The 20,530-nt window shown below is 44.7% G+C and overlaps 1 protein-coding gene across 3 annotated transcripts in view; it reads right to left on the bottom strand.

Annotated features, from left to right (window-relative positions):
* Positions 1-20,530, bottom strand: part of VANGL2 (VANGL planar cell polarity protein 2) — a 903,169-nt gene that overhangs the window by 798,617 nt on the left and 84,022 nt on the right. For 2 of the 3 annotated variants that reach the window (XM_069635423.1, XM_069635422.1), the window contains exon 2: positions 17,515-17,652. The exons of the other annotated variant lie outside the window; for it this stretch is intronic. The gene's annotated coding sequence lies outside the window, so the exon portion shown is untranslated. The remainder of the gene's footprint in view (positions 1-17,514; positions 17,653-20,530) is intronic. 3 annotated transcript variants of the gene reach the window in all.

Genomic DNA, 20,530 nt, shown 5'->3' with positions numbered 1-20,530 from the left:
CATTTTCTTGACAGAAAATCTTGAAGCACGCCGTTCATGAGAGCGAAACAATCGGAAAAACGGAACTGAAGCCAACGGACGCGGCTCGAGGTACTTATACCATCAGTGACGTCGACACGGTACGGAGCCCGTCGAGGGACATTCAACACCACAAGCATAGCGCCCTCTGCCAAAATGTTTTTTCCGATGCAGCGAAGCTGGCAAAATGAATTATCACAAGAGTAGGACTAGGGATGGTACAGTACATGTTGCATACAGGGAGGGATGCGGGGGGGTGTCTCCCCTGCATATATATGGGGTGAAAAGACGGTTGACATGGGGGGATGGGGGAAGAGTCGCAGTCAAAACAATGCAGTAATCACATACATCCGGTGCTACTGGGCATGCAAGGAGCCAACATGATCATAATAACGAAGACAGTTCCCGGTCATTCTTACCTGCCTATACTTTTGGATTCTAAGCCATTGCTTAGCCGCAGGTGGTTGGGTCGGGAGGCATGGTTTTGTGGTGGAGCCAAGGCCAAATCAGTCCTTTGCACTATTTAGGAGAAGAGCTAAGTTTTGAGTCCTTTCCAGAATGCCATGCAGTCTTGCATGTGTCAAATGCAGGGGGATTTAGAGATGGTTGGCGCCAAGTTTGAGTAGGTGGACCCTCCGATACGGGCTGAAATGGAGGGGGCAGTGCTTTACCTTAGATCACGGGTTGGGAGGTAAAGCGTACATTTTTCTTGTACGTATATGGGGCCGGCTTTGTGCACAGCTCGGTGAGTAATGCACAGGATTTTGAAGGTGGTCCTATGCCCAATCGGGAGCCAGTGTAAGGTGCAGAGAGCAAGTGAGACGGTTGTGGGAATAGAGACGTTTTACCACACACCATTATCTCCATTTTCTCCAGGTTGAGAAGGAGATTGTTTCTCGACATACAGAGGTCAATTGATAGTTTATTTGTATGGCCCCTATACACACACGTTTCAAAGTGCTTCAAGGCAAGGGAGGGAGCCAGGGAAAAATACAATGACATTCTTACGAGGTCTTGAGACAGTAAGAATGAGAAATTAACTATAGTACTAGGCCTGATGACGTTTCAGACAGTGCAAGAGCATTTGACAATGATAAGAGGGGGAGGTAGACGAGACAATCTACTATCGTACTAGGCCCGATTTATGGTAGTGCTAGAGATTGACAAAAAGCTGAGGGAGAAGGGGAAAAGGGGAGTTGGGGGGGAGGAAACAAACAAGCGACTATCGTACTAGGTCTGACGACAATTCTGATAGAGTAAGTCCATAGAATATACTGAGGGGAGGGAGAGGAGAGAGGAAAAAGACAGGGAGAGGAAGAGAAGACTGGGAGTCAGTGAGGGTTGTGAAAGAGAAGAAGCAAAGCCGGTAAAATACAGTGTTCTAGAGCACAGAAGCAGGTGAAAGTACATCAAGTTGCAGGGGTCAATACTGAAACACATAATGTTGCAAGAGATGAGCAAGTGCAAGCCAGGATTCAAGTCGTAGATGGGCATAACATGATTCAAGGTCACCATGATTACGTGATGCTTAAGGAAGTCCAGCATGAGAACGACGAGATGCGAGATGGGTGAACCAACATGAGTCGCAGGAGTACAAAAGTCAAATCAAAGCATCAGCAACAAGGCGATGAAGTAGTCACCATAATGTGTCAATACTAACTCCCACAATGGGCAGGGAGGGATTGTTGGTGCGTGGGGTGGGGAAGAGGGGAATAGCAGGAGAGGGCTGCCTTGGAGGTTGGGGGGAGAGCAGGATGAAGGATTCAAACATACAGGCATCACATGCATACAACAGGTGGGGAGGGGGGCAGGGAAGTACAGCGGCACGCATACAGGCATCACATGCAAACAACGGGGGCCAGCAAAGTACAGAGGCAGGCATATAGGTCTGTAAATCATGCTGCTAGGTCAGGGTGAGGGTTGGTGGTTGATTTGGGAATACTCTGGATGATGCGTGTGGCATCAGCGTAATTAAAGCAGGTGAGGTTGTGCAAGTGAATGAGACAGGGCAGAGGGGTCATGTAAAAGCCGAAGAGGGGGTGAGAGGCAGGCAACTTGGGGTACTCTAGTGCTCACGAAGCGTGTAGTGGAGAAGAAAGTGGGGAGATTGGATATTTGCTCTTGGTTAGTGAGGAAAAAAGCGATCCATCATTTGAGCACCAAATCTCGTATTCCTAGGGAATGTAATTTGTCAAGGAAGACGGTGTGGTTAACAGTGTCAAAAGCTGCTGATGGGCCAAGGAGAACAAGTGTGACGCATCCTTCCGAGTCTGCAGTGACTGAGGCCACCCCAGATAGAGATCAGCGTGGTTTCTTTTCCGTGGCGAGAACGGAAATCCGATTGCATGAGGTTTCGGAAGTTGTTGGTTTCCACAAAAAAGTTGAGCTGGCAGTTTGCAGTGCGGTAGATGAGCTTTGCCAATAATCGGGTGTTGGAAATGGGCCCCGTAGTTGATAGGCTGCAGCGGGTCAAGGGATGCTTTCTTTAGAAGGGGTTTGAAATGCACGATTCTGAAGGGTTCTGGGAAGACGTTGGAGGAAAGGGAGGCATTACGGATGGACCTCTCCAGTAACCCTGCACATGTAGAGGTAAAGATTTCTTTGAGGAGCGAGGTAAGACAAGGGTCCAGCAAGGAGCCCGAGGGTCAGCTGTTGGAGAGCAGTTCGATAAACTCTTTGCTTGAGATGGGGCTGAAAGAGCAGGATGGAAAGTCTCTGCAGGCATGTGGGTCGATTCTTGAGGGGTGGGTGTTGGCAGGCAATGAGGTTGCAAAGGTTTGCGTGGTGGGTGGCCGTCCTGTGTGGGCTGTTTTGTGAGAGTGAGTTGCAGTGCGTTTGGGAGGAGGTGATCGGGGCGGATGTGCAAGAAACGTTTAGGAATTCAATAAATATCCTGTGGAGCCCTTTACTACTGCCGCTGCAGCTCAGGATTCTGTTGTAGTAGGCTTGCAAGGCCTTCCAGATCTCAGATTTACAGTTGCATTGATAGCGGGTGGCCACTGATTTGGGTTGAGGGGTACTGGATGCTCGCCATTTCTGCTCAAGGGAGTGGTTTTGAGTTTTTAATGCATTTAGGTAGGAGTGAACCACTGGGGGGGGTGGGTAGGGATGCTTTTCTATGTAATTGGCTAGCTTTTTGTATTTCAACATTTAAATATATACAGGAGAGATGAAATGGCCAGACTTTAGAGAAATAAATGAAAGGTGTAATCTCCACAATGCAGAAAGCGGCCACATAGTAATGATTTCCATACAGTTTTTGCCCATGTTGGCTGGATGTCGCATGCAATTTACTCACTTGCCTCTGGGTTGTGTGTGTTAGGGTGCTAGAGCGGTGTGCGAGAGGTGCGGGGAAGGGGGGGGGGGGGTTGAACCAATGGTTCAGGAAAGGGCAAGCCATGCCATACTGAGAGAAGGCAAAGTAGCAGCAGGGGGTGGGTTGGGATGTAAGGGTTGGAGAGGGTGTACGAAGCATCAGGAAGGTTCCTGAATCGCTCAACTATACTTCTTGTACAATTCAGAGCAAAGGCAATCAGATCCCAGTGTCTCATTATTTATTAGCCTATCAACAGCAGCAAATATCTCCTCTAGTGTTAGTAGTGCGAGATCTAGTTTTCAATAGCTCTTGCAGAATATATACATACATACATACATACATACATACATACCCTTCAAACACTTGCCATAGTGTACCGGCCATGGAAACCAATACCAATCAATCAAGTTTATTCGGATGTATAAAAACAACCATTAAACAACAGATCAAACACATTAATACTCAGATCCTATTTATAAATTCATAAAATTGCCTTATTATAAAATACAATCGGTATACAATTCCTAAAAGCAGTGTACAAAAACATTTCTTTGTTAAAAGGTTACCTCAAACAAGGGTGAAGGATCGTACCAAAAAACTATACACATCTTTTATCCCACAAAAAGAGATATTATACTATTTTCTTACAGGCCTTCATCGCCTTGAAGTTTCATAATGCAATTTCTGAAATACATCACTCTTCAGAAACGTCAAGAGGGCCCAAGCAGTGAAGACTGTTTCAGCACTCAAAAGGAACACTAAAGCAGCCCTAGGAGTATGGATCGCCATCTTCTTGAGGGCAGGAATCAAAGTCAATTTACGTATGCTGGCATATCCTATACAAAAGAACAGCAAATGGGCAAGGTCCTCTCTATAATATCCACAAACCGGGCAGCTATCTGAGTCTGGAGAGCCCCTCCACTTATAAGTGTTACCGTTCAATCGAAGACAATTAAATCATGCTCTGGAGAACAGCCACCTGTCCTTTTTCAACACACTCCATAACAAATACGGTTGGATTCCAGTTAAACAACTAATGCTGGCGTGCAGTTCGCCGTTACTATGGCCAGACTCCTGCAGAATTCTTTTCGCGACTATAACTTCACCCAACAAGGCTTTATAGACGGCCCCCTCACTCTTTTCTGCAACAGGCAGAAAAAGCGCACCCAAATTAGCTTCCCCCAAAAATGAAAAAACATAAGCTAACCAAGGAATTTTTTTCCACCCACTTTTGTCCATCACAGTGCGTAGGATGGTTTGGCACAGGGTGGCATGCTCATTAGCCCAGAGCCTGACCCAGAATAACAAAGGGGCCAGTGCCCACTGATCTTCCCAAAGCTCCACCCCCCAATTCCCTATGGACCGCTGTACTAGAAACAGTGGGCGGAAGCCCGAGCAAATTTTTTAAAAATCTGCTCTTCTTTCTCTGTATTTCCACCGCATTCTGGTAACCCCAGATAGCTGCACCATACAGAGTCGAGGCCAAGGTTTGGGTACCATATATCTTGAGTATCACGTCCAATGGCTGGCCCCTACACTTGGACATAAACCGTGAGATACCACCTAGCTGTTGGCTCATCTTAACGGATTGTTTAGCCACATGGCCTTTGCCATTTAGTGCCTCAGAGAACCGTATCCCAAGGTAGTCAAAGGACTTAACTCTGGGGATAATTTCTCCGACACAGAGAATGGGTTTCATTGGTGCAACACGTTTTCTACCCACACACGCCATTACCGCAGATTTCTTGGAATTAATTTTTAAACCCAAGTTGCTCATAAACGTGGAATAGGCGTTTATCAGGGCCTGAAGCGCCCGAGGAGTTCTTGCCAAATGGACTGTCGTCAGCATAGGCCAGTACTGGGAACCCCCTACCACCCAATGTTAAATAATCGGCCAGTACACCTACCAGGTCCTGTGAAAGGCCATTGATGTAAAGGCAGAAGCAGATAGGAGCCAATATGCAGCCCTGCCTCACACCACACCCCACCTGGAAGCAGGCCGTGCAATGCCCCCCAGAGCTGCTACGAACACAGGCCTCATTATCCGTGTGGAGGTCTACCAGGGCCTGTAATATTGCACCTGGGCACCCTAAGGACCCAAGCACTGCCCAGAGCTTAGCGCTGTCTACTTTGTCAAAAGCAGTGCTTAGGTCCATAAATTCCAAATAGACTACCTCGCCCCTACAGAACACAGAATTAGCCACCAGCAGGTATAGATTGAGGCTCTGCTCTAATGTACCCACACCAGGACGAAACCCAAATTGGATATCAGATAGAACAGACTGTTCCCCGATCCAAGACTCAATGCGGGCCAACAAGATTCTGCCAAAGATTTTAAACGAGGAGTCTAATAAAGAGATAGGCCTATATGCTCCAGGACTAGAGAGGTCTCCCTTTTTAAATATTGATTATCGCCCGCCTCCACGAGGGAGGATATTTCCTTGCTTTAAGACATGCATTAAAGACCACAGTCAGAAGTGGGGCCCACAAGTCAGCTGGGTCCTGGAACAGATCGAAGGGTATCATGTCCGGGCCAGGGGCACGATTATGCACCTGTAGCTTGATTGCCTTGACAATCTCCTCCACCTCAAACCTAAGACAAGGGCCACTATAAACTGGTTCGACTCCTGATTTTTCGGACCCGAACAAACTACCAAAGTGCGCTACCCATGCCCCATCTTCCACATGGGTGCCACTCACCAAGTTGGACCAACTGCCCTCCGGGCCACTTTTTACGAAAGCCCAAAAAGCCTTCTGATCCCCCCCGCATGGCGGAGTTCAAGAACCCTTCCCAGGCAGCCTGTTCTATTTCCTATTTTCTACTCTTTAGCTCTTGTTGATAAATTTTCCTATCTAGGGCAATCTTCAATCTACCACTTGTCGGGTCCTTCAAGGTTCTCAACAACGATTTTTTTGCCTTTTTACAAGCTCCATCTAACCACCCTCTTCTAGGTGCAGAGCCATTGGCCTTTGTTGCTTTAGAGAATTTGGACCCAATACCTACATTTCTCAAGATTTGTATGTGTTCAAGTATTTTTAATTTAACAGCAGGATCTAACAAAGCCAATTTAAATTGCCAAGGCGGCTTACTCATTGCACCTGCCCCCAGCACAATGTAGACTAGAACAGGTAAAGGATCCGATAACATCCAAGGAAGTATGACTTCAACTGACCAATTAGAGGATGGGACAAAAAAGCAAATAGTCCATGCAGGATGAACCTGTACACCGACTAATAATATGCATTTTCGTTCCCATCAGGATGCTGGTAATCCCAAACATCAACCCTGCCCCTACCATCATGCCCTCAAATATCACCAGAGCGGACTTTGTTAATATTCTACAAGCAGTGTTTGTTCAACTCGTATTCATATTTAAGATGGTATTCAGATCCTGCCGCCGCACAACGCATAAAATGTGCACATCCAGTCGTTAATCACAGATCAACAAAATAGGACTAATCATGATTGTCAATATTAGGACCGACAATTACAAGTTGCTGCGCATGAAGTATGCCATGCAGTATCACAAATCTTCCCATGGTGTTGCCAGTAGAAGTAATGCATGGCAAATGTAATGTTGTATGTATTAACACAAGTACATGTGCAAGGCATAAATTAGTTTTCAACAATTGATTAGCAGAGTTTGCTAACATGTTCTTGATTGTCCCCAGAAGATATTTGTACCCAAGACATAAAATGAGCATCAAAACCGAATTTTGGTGTTCCGCTGAAGTAAAGCGTTAGTGAGAAGTCAGGCCTTGCAAATTCTTTAAAATTCCACTAGATGCACAGTTCGAGTAACTTAGTTTACATACTCAACATAAAAGAAATGCACTCGACACAGAGCAACGGATGACAAAAAATGTATTCATGCTTTCTGTAAAATAGTGCATAACACCAAAATCCCACACTGCTGCCACCCAGAAGCCAACTATGCACTGTGAAACTTTTGACAGTTACTGCAAAGTAAATGTTAAAAGTTCCAAACATCTCCTACAAAAGGTACTCACCCTTCATAAAATCTACTCCACTATGGGAGCCCTGGATTATGGTCTGTAAAATATAAAAGGTTAGCCGCATGAAAGAACAAAAAAAAATATATATGATCAAAAGGCTCTGAAAACTGTTTGACCAGCTGTCTCTTGCCCGTGCTAATATATATAATACAATCAATCGTAGAGCAAAGCGAGCTATGGAGGCTTAACAGTGTATGGTATTGCAGCAGATATGTAGATGAACAGACTGGATGGAACTATTGATTACTACTTAGCATAAACACTGGTTATCTTTGTGTGTTCATTATGTAAGACTAAGAGTGGATGGTGCAGCAAGCAGAGAACTGGGCCAAGTAGATGCAATATTGTAGTTTGCCGGCATCTCACTTTCAGGTCAGCTAGTACATGGTGATAAGATAGAATGTAAAGGAGTATGGGATCAGCTCATGGGTTGAGCACAAGTTGCACCGATGCATTCAACCAGCAGGTCCCAGACCTAGGTTTGCCATCAAAAGCACTTGGCTATGTGATCATGTACATTTTCAAAGGCGTTCACTAGTCAATATGATGCATCTTCCCCAAAATAATGAAATCTAGTTTACACTGTTAGATTTAGATACACTAACCTGAACATTTGTGACAAAGCAGAAAGCAGTGTTTTTATGGTAGCAATAAGGTAATTATGTAACAACTTACATTTTTAGAAATGTAATTGCATGACAGCAAGAAAGATATATGGGATACAATACTCACTGATACAAGCATCAGAAATACGATTACAGCGAGTAATGTATCCCTTCTGAGGCTTGTGGAATCTGCTTAGATCACATGCTATGCATAGATTAGCGAGCAGTGTTCAGAGGAGGTAGTGCGTTGGGAGAAGGTACAGCAGCAAATAGATGTTTTATAACTGCTTGTCCCACCTGTGTATCTGCTTTTGAATGAGGGTCGATGTAGTAGTGCTGAGTGAAAGTGTTTACTGAGCTCCATGTAGCGGCTTTGCAAATGGTGTACAGCAGGACATTTGCGATGAAAGCTAAAGTAGCTCCTGTATCCCTTGTGGAGTGAGCTCTGTGTGAAAGGCAGTGTTTTGCTTGATAATGAGTAACATATTTGTATGCATCTGACTATCAATCTGGAGATGGCATTTTTGGAAATGCAGTGGTCTTCTCTGCCTGGTGCTTCGGAGACAAACAGTTGGTCTCTCAATCACAGGTCAGGCTCTGGCGTGGATAACCTCTTTTCTCTCCGACCGCCCATCCCGGGTGGAACTTGGAGCCTTTCTCTCCACTATCACTCTCTCCACCTCTGGTGTTGCCCAGGGATCTACCCCCCCTTCAACATCTATATGGCTACCTTGGCAGGTGTGATCGCCACTCTAACCTCTAATTTCCAGTGTTATGCTGATGACACTCAACTATCTTTCAGGCTACCCTCAGCTGCTGCTGCCTCCTCCTCCTCCTCCTCCTCCTCCTATATATATCTGTCTGTCCGCCATTCAGTCATGGTGTGCTGCAAACAACCTCTTCCTCAACGCCTGCAAAACTGAGATTGTTTGCATTGGGACCTCTGCTCCCGCTTTCACACACTCACTCTGGCCAGCCTTGCTTGCACCTGCACCTGCGGCCACCCCCACCTGCGAGGCAAAAAACCTTGGCGTCATCTTCGACTCCACTCCTTTTCTTCTCACATTTCTTACATCTCAAAGTCAACTATCGACTACACCTCCTTAGAGGCACTCTACCTTTTCTCACATTCCCCCAGTGTCTCACTCAGATCCCTGGCTGGTTCGCTCTAGGCTGGACTACTGCAACAGAGTCTTCCTCAACCTCCATGATGCGGCCCTGCACCCAAGGCAACTCATCCAGAACAGAACCGCAAGAGTTATCCTTGGCTTCAAGCCCAGTGACTGCATCTCTCTGGCTCAGAAATTCCTTCAATGGCTCCCCATGGCTGCAAAGATCAAACTCAAGACCCTCTACATTGTCGACAAGGCTTTCAGGGGCCTAGGACCTACTACCTGCAACACTGCATACCTACATACTGTCATACCCGAGCCCTCCGCTCATCTACCTCCAACCTTCTGCGAGTGAGCCAGTTCTCTAAACTGAGATTTGGAGGGAGATCCTTATCCTCAGCAGGTGCCTCCCTCTGGAACAGCCTCCCTGCTGCCCTTCATCTTGAGCCTGATCTTCTTAAGTTCCGGAAACTCCTCAACACTCCTCTTCTCTCCCCCCTACCCTGCTAACTTTCTCTCTGCTCTTGCCATCTCTCCCTCCTGCTCCATACAGCTTGCTGACTGGCCGCCTGGTTTACCTCAGAGTTCCACAGGTCCCTGGCACCCCCGCTAGTCCTCCATGCACTTGCCTCCGGGCCCTACGACCCATTCCCCTCATTGCACTTAGTCTCCACGTACTGGTGCACTTGGACCCCACACCTTCCTTGACCGTCTGGCACTTGTATGATCTGAATGAATCTCTGCCTGAGGATAGTCTGTCCTCCCTTGTCTTGACCCTTTATGTGCACTTGATAAAAACTGCAGAATCGCTGTCAGGCCCATCTGCTGTATATATATATATATATATAAATAAATAAAGAGGGGACGGACCGCACTCTCCATGGACCCAATGAGGTGAGGTCCTACAATCCCAAAAGGGAAGAGGACCCAGAAATATAGAGCTCACACAGTAAGAATAGGAAGTTATTTTAATCGTAGAAGACTGCACAGTTGTGCAGAGCAAAAGGCTGGGGAAACAGCAAGACAAACAGGGGCAGGAGGCCTAGTGCACGGCCCACCTACAACGCGTTTCACGCTCAACTGAGCACTTGATCACGTAGCACAACAAAGGACAAAAACACAGTTAAAAAAGACATGTAGTCCATCATCTATGTCAGTTGGAATAGAGGTGCAACTAAGGACTGATTCCATGGCGGCCATGTTGGAATGGAGAGTCAAAACTAAGCCAACAGTGTGGCACTTATACCCACCTATAATATAAAGCACAAAAGTATCCCCAATAGGCAGAAGAAAAGTTCCTTACAGATAGCCATATGAGCCAAATCCCTTGCACCTCAAGTTCCAACGTGTGAAACTAGTTTTAAAAAACAAGATATTACAATGCATATTTGATAATTAAATGAGTGCATAGTGTGCTTGAAAAGATAAGATTGCAGCTTATGAAAATAAGTCAATTGTAACACAGGCTAAAAGGCAACATAATGCCATGTACAATCTGGCTTTGTGCAAATCCGCAAAATAGCAGCATAAGTATGCAAAATTAAGCTTTGTGCAAACGAGCAAAATAGCAGCATAAACATGTGCAGAATAGCAAACATTGCATCACATTGTTATTATTGATGGTTCCAACGGCTCAGTGCCGATAAATTAGTCATGGAGGGACCATCAATCTTGTAGAATGATCGGAATACGAAGATATGTATAAAATGATCAGAATTACAATTCTGATAATAAAATACAGGGCAACAATGATTTTTACAAATAAATCAAAGGACATTTCATATTCTAGCCAGTATTGACAAAGTGCAAGTGCAAGTCAGTCAAAAGCAGCATGAGAAATGTGCAAACAGGCAAAATCACATAAGCAATATTGACATAAAGTGCAAGTGCAAGTCAATCAAAAGCAGCATAAAGGTTGTGCAAATAGGCAAAATCACGTAGGCAACTATAATTAGCAGCAGTATGGCACATTAATTGGCAGATGGTATCGTAAGTTACATAGATGAACACTTTTGTAAGCCTAACTGAATACCTAGACTGAAGCATGCAAATTTGAAATGATCTTGTATAAGACGCACAAAAAAATGTATTGTAATGAAAACAACAGACAACGAAGTAACCAAGATGGAGAGGGTGACAAAAAGCACCAAGCACCAAGTTATTAAACACCAAAGACTACAACAGAAAAGTAAATAAAAAGTGCCAAATGTCCCGCTAGGTCGTGAATATAGCAGCTTAAAAAATAAGGCTAAGAATAAAACCAATCCCAATTATAAACCTTAGTGGTAATATAACCACCATGTTGGTAATGAGAAAGGATGAAACTTGAGCACAGGTCAGGGACTGAAAAGTGAAATGGGAACAACATGTTCATTCCAAAAGGCAAAAGAAAAAACTCGATAATGAGAAAGCACAATCCCATCAACTAAATATAATCAAAAACGGATTGATAACTGAAGGAAAACCAATCCAAAACAGTTAGTGAAAAATACTCTATGTGCCTAGATACGTATAAAGCTCCTCGTCGAGATTGTGACCATTAGGGAACTTGGTGTCGAAATCCAAAATAAATCTGGTCTCTAGCTGTCTTAGCTTTAACACACGATCCCCAACTCTAGGATGGATCGGGATATGCGCCACTGCAAAGAATTTAAGGAGAGAAAGGTCATTGTTATGTTCTTGTTTAAAGTGCTTGGCCATAGGGTATGCGGGATCTGAGTTTTTGATTGCCCTAAGATGCTGTAATATTCTGAGCTTAAGCTTACATGTGGTACTCCCGACATACCATCTCATGCAGGGACATGAGAGCACATAAACCACAAAAGTGGTATCACAGTTCATTGAATGCTTGATTAGCTGGTTGAATTGGGTGACCGGATGTAAAAAGGATTTACATGCAGTGGCATGAGCACAGGCCTTACATTTAAAGCATTTAGTAAAGCCTATGGGGGATTCCATCAGTGATTTCATGAGAGATGGATTGGTGTTAATAGGTGACAAGAAGCTAGAGACCAGTTTATCCCTGAGCGAGGGTACACGTTTGTACGTGATGGTAGGACGTTTAGAAAGCAGAGGACATAAGTCTTTGTCAACGATGAGAACCCGCCAATGTCGCTCTATAATTTTGCGAACATGATTAGAAGCATTGTCGAATGTGACAATCAGACGGGGTTCATCGTTGATAGTAGTTCTAGCAGGCTTAATGCCATACAATAGGCAGTCCCTGCATAGTCCACGTGCTTTGGTGTAGGCCAATTCTATGATTCTGCGCTCATAGCCTTGCTTAACAAAGTCTGGAGCCGCCAAGGCACAATGATGATCAAAGGATGCTAGATCTGTACAATTCCTGCGATATCTGATAAATTCCCCATATGGAATACTATGTTTACATGACGTAGGATGACAGCTTGTGGCATGTAAGGGCAGACCGGTGTTTGAGGGTTTTTTGTATAGTGCTGTATAAAGGCCAGATCTTTCAAGAGTCACCACTACATCAAGATAGACAATTTCAGTTATGCTGTTACACTCTGTGAAGCTCAGATTAGACATGTTGGTATTAATCTGTTTCACAAATGATTGCCATTCAACTTCAGTCCCCTTCCATATGACGAATACATAGTCAATATATCGCCACCAGGCGACAATATGTGTGGCAAAGCTAGATGCAAGTAGATCACTAAGGAAAGTGGCCTCCCACCATCCCATTGTCAGGTTTGCCTATGCAGGAGCAAAAGTACTACCCATGGCAGTGCCCCTTACCTGACGGAAAAAAGAACCCTCGAACAAGAAAATATTGTTATTTAGGCAGAAAGAGCATTTCAAGAATCATGGAACTGTGACTGTGGAAATTCAATGAGCGGGTATCAAGAAAATATTTGCAGGCACCCATACCAACTTGGTCAATGGAGGTATAGAGGGAGACAACATCAAGGGTTGCTAGAAGCAGACCATCCTCCCAGGGTATGTTCGAAATATGTTGCAGAAAATCTTTAGTATCCCGTAAATAAGAAGGTAGAACTGACACAAGAGGAAATAAAGTTTCGTCAACAAACTGGGCCAAATGCTCAAGGAGAGAACCACACAGAGTAACAATGGGTCTGCCCGGTGGATGAACAAGAGATTTGTGAGTTTTGAGTAAAAAATAGATTGTAGGTATAGTGAAACAGGATGGAGCCAAAAATTTAACAAAATCATCATCTATGAGGCCAATGTCAACCCATTTAGTGCATACGTTTTTAAGTTCAGACTTTATGTCACAAAAGGGATTTTTCGAAAGTTGGGCATAACACAGTCGATCTTTGAGTTGACGATTGGCCTCCGTTACGTAATGTACTCGATCTTGAATTACAATGTTTGAACCCTTATCGGCCAGTTTAATAATAATATTCGGCAAGCTTTGTAATTCACCGATGGCCGTGAGTTGAGCAGAAGTGAGATATTGTTTGCTCTTGATGGTACTTCTCCGTAGTTTTCTGAAATCACTAATGCACAAATCATAGAATGCTTCAATGCATCCACCAACAGGGAACGGTGGATTGAATTTAGATTTGCCCTTGAGTTTGGTGCGTACATCCCAGTCAGGGTCAATGTCGAAATCAGCAAGACAAGCATTTGAGGGATCATAGTCAGAGTCTTGAAGACAGGCCAGGTCCATGAGAGATGGGATATCAGAGATCAGAAGGTTGGTGTTGCCAACACGAGGTGTAGGTGGTTTTGGCACAGTTGGATTTAAAGAAAAAAATTTCTTGAGTCTGATCTTTCGGATAAATTTATCCATTTCAATGCGTGACTGGACATAATCAAATGCTTTGGTGGGGCAAAAGTTAAGTCCAAGTGAAAGGACCGAGATAAGGGCTTTGGTGAGGACATGAGAGGACAGATTGATAATTTGACACAGCTTCATATTGTCACTGGTTATTTTTTGGTCCCAGAGCGCGTTGCTCTGCTCTCTTGGCATGCTTCTGGGCCGTTTACCACGCTGGCCTCGCCGAGTTGTTTTCCTCCTACTGATTTCTGTCCCCTTCCTCTTCCTTTTCCTCTGCCTCGCCCCTTTCCGCGTTGCTTCTGATTCTTCCCATCCTGGCAGTCTCATCTCGTCTAAAAAATTTAGTCTGACAGAGGGCTCCTCATTTTCAAAAACTGAGACATCTGATTCAGACGAGATAGAACCAGGATCACCACCAGCTGTAGGCTGGATTGCTGGTTTTTTGCGCAGCGAGTCAAATCTTCTGGCAAAAGTGAAGATCCTGCCTGTTTCATAGTCAATTTTATCCCTGATGAACTTGCGATGCTTTCGTTGCTTAATATCTTCATATACGAGTAAAGATTCATTGGTTTTGTCACAGAGTTGTTTCCCCTCCTCAGAATGCGACATTTTGTTAAGTTCTGTTTCCTTTTTCGCAAGCTCTTCCAATGCCTTTGCTCGGTCTGATTTGGCATATTTGACTAATATGGTAAGGAAGTGTGCTGAACACCCTTTACTGGCATATATATATATATATATATATATATATATATATATATATATATATATATATACCTGCGCAGACCATTATTGTCTCAGAAATCCAAGGGCTCTGAGCGACTTTTTCCCCCCCAATGCTCCCATCCTCCTTGAAACGCTGCCTGTGTATAGGCACTTTATAAATAAACACAGTACCATACCATTAACATACATGTTTGCAGGGCGCAGGTCCAGCACTGGGCGCATTGTTAGATCTTTCTTTGGAACAAGGAAGTACATTGAATAAATACCTCGATTTTGTTCCATGAAGGGCACCAGTTTGATGGCTCCTTTTTGTACTAGGATTTCGATGATCTCCTTGAGGATGTTGAGGCGTTATATTCGGCCTACACAATGTGGATGGTGGCGAGGCATTTTGAGGAAATCCACAGAGTATCCTTTGTCCACTGTATCTAGAACCCAGCGGTCTAATGTTATTCCCTCGCATTGCTGGGCAAAGATGGGGACCCCCAATCCCACCCCCCCCAACCCCCCCACCCCCCGACTGGGTACAAATGGGAGGGAACGTGGATCAGCATGTCATTTGGAGGCTGGGGCTGCTGCGCCCCTAGAGGGTACATCCATGCCTCGTCTTTCCCGGAGCGAAACCCACACTGCTGGTAGGACATTTGGACTTGCTCCAGCTTGGCCTGGTTTCCCTGAGCCTTGCGCCTAAAGTTTTGGTGTGCGTTGAATGACCTCCCCCGTGGGTCAAAGGGCTTGTTGGAAATTTGACCAAGAGTCTTGATGGTTTCATGCTCCATCTTTGCTGGTTCCAGCTGGTTGTCGACAGCTTTGCCAAAGAGGAGACCCTACTCGATGGGCATGTTAATCAGGGATGCCTGTGTCTCTAGCTTAAACTCTGAGTCTCTAATACAGGAATTTCTTTAGGAGGGTTCCCTCTGCAATTACCCTTCCCAAGGTCTCTACAGAATCCAAGATATTTATTAGGATGTTTGGGAGCCCAATTTACCCTCAGTGGCGACTTTGAGAAGGTGCGAGCGAGCAGGTTCCAGTATAGAGTCCAGATGCTGCGAAATCTCATACCACTGGGTGCTGCTGTAGCTGGCAAGCAAGGTGGTATTGTTTGCTGTTCTAATGAGGGCACGCAGCAGGGGTTATGATACGATTACCCATGTATAATCTCTCGCACTCCTTGTTGGGAGGTGCCTTGGAGGTTGAGAGAGGAACAGCAGCTCTCTTTCTGGTAGTGGTTACCACCAGAGAGTCTGGCTTGATGTGACCCCTAATGTAGAGGAAATCTGAAGGAGGGCCTGAAAGATTTTTCCACCAGTGGGTTGAAAGCCCTAGCAAGGGAGGTGGTCGACCGGGATGGAGACACCCTTTTCTTGAGAGATTCCGGGAGTGGTATAGCCTAACATGTTTTTTCTAGTTAAGGATATCCTCAACGCACTCCGTCCCTGCAGGACTGGATTCCTTAGTGTCTATGCCAAAATAGTGAGCATCCTGCTTCAACAGCTCATTGTAAAGAGGTTGGTCGGCAATAGGAGAAGAGTGACCACCCTACACTACGGAGGGGTCAACAAAGATGGGGTCTGGGTCGTCCTGGTCCTGTAAGTAGGCATCATTCTCATCTTGACCGGGATCACCTTGAGCATCCACCCACATATCCTGGTCAGCTTGTGTGGACTGCATGTCCCCATAAAGAGATCCGAGAGGGCTGGGGCAGGAAGAGGGGGGTGCCACCAACACTGGAGGAGGGATAGGAGGCTGCTCAGCAGGGTTTGAAGGAGTGGGCAACATACTTAAGTCCACAAAGAATGATACTTTTCCCATGATGTCTTCAAACTTGGTTTGGTTTCAGGGTAGCAGACAGGATGGATCTTGTACTTTTGTAGGGCAATTGGCTCTGGGTGTATCCTTGGGGCTCTCCCTAGGGCGCTTTTTGTTGAGGGCGGAAGCTAGGGGTGAGGATTCATCTTCATAGTGTTGAGATGCCAGAGGGGCCCGTTTACCATGAGCAGAGGGCTCTTCATGGCGTTTTTCCGAATGCAAATGCCCTTTGTGCTTTATCAGAGTCTCCACCTCAGCCATCGAACAAGGTTTATGCGAGCCCTTCGCCGGTGTGCCTTCATTATCACCTTGTGGTAAGCACGTATGCGGAACCATAGCAGGCGCGGTTGTCATTAGGTTGGTGGGCTGAGAGGTGCCAACCGACGGCGAGCAGCCCTCCATCGATGGATCCGTTGAGGGATGGTTTAGGGAAAGGAGGGAGTGCGTTTATGAGAGATGCATATATGCCGGTGTAGCCCGAATCCTTCCTCATAGCAGTGCGCTACGACTACCTTTCGAGGCTGGGGACAGTCGTGCATGAACTAGACTCAGGCCTCCAGGTAAGGTGCCAGGCCTTTTTACACACAAAAAATACAACAGGTTTATATTTTCCTGTGTACATTTACACACAAGTTTAGAGCAGAGGGCAGTGCAAAGGTCAGGTTACTTGACAGAAACCAGAAGGCTCCTTTTGATTTTTATATACATGGATGTAATTGCAAGCCATGGAAACAATGAATTTCTCTGAAGCCTTTCTAAAAAAGAAACTGCACACTGTGATAAAAGGAATGGTTTCTTTCCATTTAGCCTCTGCCCTGTTGCTGCTCATGAAGCAAACAGAAGCACTGTACATATTTATTTTCCTAGCATTTTAGGATTGTAAAATAAGATGGAAACTAAGTTGCAATTGAGAATTGATATTTTGTAACAAATTATGCTTCCCCCCCACCCACCCCGTGAAAGCAAACCAGTATTGCACAAATTTTATTTTTCAGAGTTTTTTTGCTGTGTGCATAATCATGCTACGGCATATCATTTTTGTACTTCTAATTTAATTTACACTCTAATTATAAAAACAGTGTGTAGAATGATGACTATGCGCAATCTAGTTTACATCCATTCAACCTTGCAGTGAATCGGATACATTACCATAAATGGTCACTGGCAGCAGAGTCTTTGCTCAAGGGTGTGTGCTTGTCATTGCATCAATCACAGGTGTTCTAGCCTCTCAAATCTTCAAAACTACATTAAAAGATCCAAAACCTGACTCTCCAGGAAGTGCAATAGCTGTTGAAAAAACAAACAAAAGTTACATTTGTAATTGAAATAGAAACTCTGTGATAATCCAGATAGGTATTTAAATGTATGTAGCGCTTAATACCTGGTTCGTCCAACATCTAGGCCCTGTTATTTTTATTCCTCTGTTAACAGAACTCTGGTTGAGCACTCGTTGCTGCAATATGTGCGTGATTTTTAGGTTGCAGGTTCAAATCCCGGCAAGGCCAACTCAGCCCTTCATCCATTCAAGGTCGATAAAGGAGTACCGACTTCAGTTTGGTGATAATTGGGATACATATGTTCTATGCACAGCGCTTTGCCAAAAGCGCTACATAAATGACCATTTGACCGTGAGATTAAATATAGAATTTAGCATGGAGTCCTTGCCTCTCTGCACTGTTTTATCATAACATTGGCATATCATTAGGTAGTATTTGTATTTAGTTTATTTGTAAAGCGCAGCCAGGCCGGTAGGCAACCAGGCGCATAATCTTGCATTCACAGTTACAGTAAAGCTCAATGGCAAGAAACTCAAGCTCCCCCTGTTTACAAGAAGATACAGGGGAGAACTGAAGTTTCAAAAATGGAATCATGAAAACAATAAAATACAGAAATACACAATAAGAAATATACAGATAAATATACAAAACTATACAAGAAAGCAGAACGACCCTGAAGATACGGGGACAGACCCTGTATAAGGTGCATCATATATTCTGCGTGAAGAGCCAAAATTTGGTTTTTTTCTTGAAAGCTTTAAAAGAAGGCGCAGTTCTGATGGGGAGAGGAATGGAGTTCCAGAGCTTCTAGACCAGGACATTGAAGCTCACACCTCTGGCTTTTTGGAGTTTGAATCTGGGCAATGTGAGGCTGTGAATGTGTTGAGTTCTAATGGGTCGTGTGGACGTATGGAGTGTAAGACGGTTGAAAAGGTAGGATGGGGCCTTGTTGGCCATACATTTGTGCGTCAAGGCTAAGGTTTTCAAAGCGATTCTATGTTTTACTGGGAGCCAGCGTAGATCTGATCTGACGTTGGAAATATGGGAGTGCCTGGGGATATTGAGAGCCGCTCTGAAAGCATTCTTGTCTAGTAATAGCTCCAGGAAATTAGGACTTTCATTAAACATCAAAAGACAATTCTGCTATCGAACTTCAAAAAACACAATACAATTCATGCTTGCTTTTCTATGTAATTGGCTAGCTTTTTGTATTTTCAACATTTAAATATATACAGGAGAGATGAAATGGCCAGACCGTAAAGAAATAAATGAATCGTGCAATCTCCACAATGCAGAAAGCGGCCACTTAGCAATGATTTCTATACAGTTTTTGCCCACGTTGGCAAGATGTCACATGCAATTTACTCAGTTGCAAAGGAGAAAAGTCAATTTTACTCTTAAAATCACATTTACTCTCAAAGTTTAAAAATAGGGAGTAAAATACTCCCACCTCAAAATCATATCTGGAGCACTGACTAGACTGTTCCACAGTGGTGTCTTCGAGCTCCAAATCAGAGTCTTTGCTGCCTCGGCCTTCGTGGACTGATTCAAATATCCCGGCAGCAGTCTCAGACTCTGCCGACATGGTGTATGCCACCCACCGCTTGGTTCTGCGCTCTTTTAGGGTCTTGGGTCTAAAGAGCTTGCACGCAGCGCAACAGGATTCGAGGTGGTCATGTGGAAGTCAGTGGTTACAACCTCTGTGTTTGTCTACCCACAGGAATGTTCTGTTGCACTTGGGGGCAAAACTTAAAAAGGAGTGCACTCCATAGTGGAAGGTGGACACAGAGGCAGCAAGACAAAATGTAGTAGGGGCAGGAAATATGGGTATGCCTTCTCTAAATAAAGAAAGGATCAGTCCCCCCAACCCGCCCGCCCCCCATTCGCCCTACTGGTTAGGCCGAAGCCAGATGCAGGACGAAGCCTGTAGTCGGAACAATCTGTTTCAGGAGCCGAAATCAGCCATCAAATTAGTGCGAACGCAAACGAGAGGTTTGGACGATTTTAACTCTTAAAGTAGCTCACAGCTACGGACTCTGCAAAATAACTTGCCACAATGGCAGAAAAAAATTATCTGAGGGAACTTGGCACGCGAGGGATCATGGGTACAGAGTACATCACACTAGGGATAGTATTACAGTCACGCCTTGTCAACGACCCTTTTCGAATTTCGAAATCTTCAAGTGCAATACTCTGTAACTTCCACTACATGTCCGCTTATGCAAAGCATGAGATTCTAAGCAGATTCAAAAGCCTCAGAAATAAATATATATTACCGTAATCGTATTTCTAGTGCTTGTATCTGCTTAGATTCACAGGCTTTGCGTAGTCCAGTTTAAGTTGCAGAGTATTACAAAATGTGTTATCGAAACTCGAAAACGGATGTGGATGGGGCGGGATTAGTAATACTATCCCTAGTGTGACGTGTACTGTACTGTACCCATGGTTCTTCACGCATCGAAGTCCCTCAGATTGTTTCTGTCATGAGGTTGCATGAAGTATAGCGCGAGTACGGATGTTGTAAAGCAGAAACAGAAAACATCTATGCGCCTTCTACTCCAGTAGGGGACGACGGGTGGGCGCATTTAAATCTAAGCAGATACAAGCACCAGAAATATGATTACAGTGAGTAATGAATCCCTTCTGGAGCTTGTGGATCTGCTTGGATCACATGCTCGGCCTAGATTAGCGATAAGTATCTGGAGAAGGGGGTGGGAAGTTGGAAGGTACAACAGTAAAGAGATGTTTTAGGGGCGCTTATCCCACCTGTGAATCTGCTTAAGAATGTGTCAATGCAGTAATGTTGCGTGAACGTATGGATGGAACTCCATGTAGCAGCTTTGCATATGGCATCTAGAGGGATGTTTGCAATGAAAGCTAAGGTAGCC

The sequence above is a fragment of the Ambystoma mexicanum genome, chromosome 1q (assembly GCF_040938575.1).
Source record: "Ambystoma mexicanum isolate Mex_15411 chromosome 1q, UKY_AmexF1_1, whole genome shotgun sequence".
Taxonomy (NCBI): Eukaryota; Metazoa; Chordata; class Amphibia; order Caudata; family Ambystomatidae; genus Ambystoma; species Ambystoma mexicanum.
This window is presented reverse-complemented; position numbering and strand designations above follow the sequence as displayed.